The following is a 4,086-nucleotide window of genomic DNA, read 5'->3' on the forward strand; positions in this document are numbered from 1 at the left end:
CTGGGACCTTCCATCTACTACAGGTGCAGCCATTAAAAGAGAGCTAGAGAGACAGAGAGAGAGACAGAAAAGAGAGACTACAACAAAGGACAAAGTATGGGATTTTACAATGATAAACGGATCAAAACCAGAAGAAAGTATTACATTCATTAACATAAAAGCACCCAAACAGGAGTATGTTAATATAGAAAGCAAATACTAAGAGATATTTTAGGAAGGAATTGACAATGATACAATAATATTATGGGGCTTTAACACTGACATCAATGAATAGATCATCCAGGCAGAATATCAATAAGGCAACAGTAACCTTACATGACACAACACACCAAATGGACTTAGAAATTTACAGGAAATGACATCCCCCAAAGCAGGATACACATTTTTTTTCAAGTGAACAGGGGACATTTTCTAGGATAGATCACATTAAGCCACAAAAGAAACCTCAACAATTTTGGGGGGCTTGGAAATGATATCAAGCATTTTTTTCAAACCACACTAGTAAGAATCCGGAAAATAACCACAGAAAGAAAAAGCAAAAAGAACAAACATGTGGCAACTGAAAAAAATGCTACTAAGAAACAAATATGTCAATGAAGAAATCAAAAAGAAAATCAGAAAGTAACGTGAAAAATTCAAGTGGAAATACAGCATTTCGAAATCTGTGGGATACAAGAAAATCAGTTCTAAGAGGGAAGTTCATTAGAATCAGGTATTCATCAAGAAATAAGAAACATCCTTAATAAACCACATGACCTACCACCTAAAAGAACTGGAAAAGGAAGAACAAACAAAGCCCAAGTTCAGCAGAGGGAAGGAAATAAAAATCTGAGAGGAAATAATTACAATGATGATCAAAAAACAATGGAAGAGATCAATAAATCCAGACACGATTCTTTAAAAAGGTAAACAAAGTTGATAAAAACTCAGCCAGTCTCACTAAGAAGAAAAGAGAAATGACCCAGACAAACAAATGACAGCAACAAAGGAAATGAAAGAGAAGTAACAACTAATACCACAGAGGTTAAAAATGTGACAATTCTTTGAATGTTATAAGCCAGCAAATTGGACAACCTAGAAGACATTACAAATTTTTAGATGTATAAAACGAGCTAAAATCAAATCACGAGCAAACAGGCAATCCAATCACTGGTAATGAAATTGAATTAGCAGTAAATAAAATTAAAAAAAGTCCCAGGACCAGATACCTTCACGAGGGACTTCGAGCAAACATAAAAGAATTACTAATACCTATCCTCAAATAATTCGAAAAATCTGAAGCGTATGTGACACTCCCAAATGCATTTTACAAGGCTACGATTACTCTGATATCAAAACCAATTAAACATACTACAAAAAAGAAAATTCCAGGCCAATACCACTGATGACTATAGATGCAAATATCTCCAAGAAAATATTAGCAAACCAAATTCAACAATACATGAAGAGGAAAATGCAGCATAATCAACTTGGTTTTCTTTAAGTGTGACAAGGATATCTCAACATTGGCAAATCAATCAATGTGATAACTTAACAAAATGAAGGATAAGGTCACATGATCATCTCAATAGATGCATAAAAATGATCTGATGTAATGTATCATCCATTCATGATAACAGTCCTCATCAAAGTGCATATAGAGGGAACACAGCTCAATGTACTAAAAGTCATTTATGATAAGCACTCATCTAACATCATAATCAATGGTAAAAAGCTGAAAGACTTTCTCTAATTTCAGGAATAAGATGATGGTACCCACTCTCACCACTTCTACTTAACATAGTATCTGGAAGTCCTGGCCACAGCATTCAGATAAGAAAAAATTAAAGAATACAGATTAGAAAGGAAGAGTTAAACCAGCCAATGTTTGCAGGTGACATGATGCTTTATATACCAGAACCTAAAGTATCCACCTCCAACTATTTGAATTAATAAATTAATTCAGCATGTTGTGGGAAATCATATTAATGATCAGAAATATGTTTCATTTTTACACACTAATAATAAATTACCCAAAAGTTAAAAAAACTTGAAAATTGCATTAAAAAGATAAAATGCCTAGGAATAAACTTAACCAAGGATGAAAAAGCTATACTCTGAAAACTATAAAACACTGATGAAGGAAATTGAGATGATTTAAAAAAATGGAAAGATATTCCACATTCCTGAATTGAAAGAATTAATATTGGTAAAATGAACATACTATTGAAAGCAATATATGGATATAATGTAATCCCTATCAAAATATCTGTGATGTTTTCACAGAACTAGAATAAACAATATAAAAAATAATTTGGAATGAGAAAAAATTCTCAATAGCTAGAGCAATTGCAAGTGAAAGAGCAAAGCTGGATTCATCATCCTCCCAAACTTCAAACTCTAATACAAAGCAATGGTAATCAAAGCAGCATGGTAGGATTTCCCATGTGGTACAGCAGAAACAAATCCAACTAGTATATGAGATGTGGGTTTGATCCCTGGCCTCACTCAGTGGATTGGGCATTGGCATTTCTGTGAGCTGTGGTATAATTCACAGAGGCATCTCAGATCTTGCATTGCAGTGGCTATGCCATGGGCCAGCATCTGTAGCTCTCATTCAACCCCTAGACTGGGAACTTCTGTATATCTCAAGTGTATCCATAAAAAGCAGAAAGAAAGAAAGAAAGAAAGAAAGAAAGAAAGAAAGAAAGAAAGAAAGAAAGAAAGAAAGAAAGAAAGAAAGAAAGAAAGAAAGAAACAGCAAGATACTGGCAGAAAAACAGGCATGCACCTCAATGGGACAGACTAGAGAGCCCAGAAATAAAGCCACACACCAGTGATCAATTAATCTAAAACAGAAGAAACAGACATGTGTGTGGTTTCTGAGGGGGAAGAAGGAGGAAATGGGATGGAGGAGGAGTTTGGCATAAATGTAATTCTATTACATTTAGAATGGATAAACAATGAGCTCTCACTCTACAGCACAGGGAACTATATTCAATATCTTGGGATAGAACGTGTTGGAAGATAGTATGAGAAAAAATGTATATATATATATATATATATATTATATATATATATGTATAACTGGGTCACTATGCTTTGCAGCAGAAAATGACACAATACTGTAAGTCAAATATAATTTAATACAAATAAAATTAAAATTAAAACAAAGTAGATAAGAATATTTGGAAAAGGCATTCTTCTCAACAATGGTACAGGGAAAACTGCAGATTAGAAATGAGATTAGAATATTTCCTCACACCATATAAAAGATAAACACAAAATGGATTAAAGACCTTAATGTAAGACCAGAAACCAGAAAATTTCTAGAAGAAAACATAGGCAGAACACTCTTTGATATAAATCATATCAATATGTTTTGAATTTGCTTTTAAAACAAAAGAAATAAAATCAACCCCACCATTCAATCTAATTAGACTTAAAAGCTGTTGCACAGCAAAAGTATCCATCAACAACAAGAAGACAAACTAGTAAATGGGAGAAAATATTTTCAAATGACAAGACTGAAAAGGGGTTAATATCCAAAATAAATAAAGAGCTCATTCCTCTCTATATAACAACCAGTTAAAAATGGGCAGAAGATCTGAAAATAAATTTTTCCCAAAAAGACATACAAATGGCTAACAGGCACATGAAAAGATGCTCAACATCACTAATTGTTAGAGAAATTCAACTCAAAACTCCATGTTCCCTCACATCTGTCAGAATGGCCATCATCAAAATGTCTACAAATAACAAATGCTGGAGAGGGTGTGGAGAAAAGCCTTGTACACTGTTGGTGGGGACGCAAATTGGTGTAGGCACTATGGAAAACATTATGGAGATTCCAGAAATGATAAAAATAGGACTACCATCTGATTCAGTAATTCCATTCCTGGCTATATATTGTGAAAAAATGAAAATACTAATTTGTAAAGATATGTAACCCCCAATGTTCATAGTAGCACTATTTGCAATAACTAAGGTATGGAAGACAGCCAAATGTTTATCAACAGATAAATGCAGAAAGAAGTTGTTCATATAGGACGGCATATTTCTTGGCCATTAGTGGAAAAAAAATCTTTCCATATGTAGCAATGTGGA

Source organism: Sus scrofa, unplaced genomic scaffold (genome assembly GCF_000003025.6).
Source record: "Sus scrofa isolate TJ Tabasco breed Duroc unplaced genomic scaffold, Sscrofa11.1 Contig434, whole genome shotgun sequence".
Lineage (NCBI taxonomy): Eukaryota > Metazoa > Chordata > Mammalia > Artiodactyla > Suidae > Sus > Sus scrofa.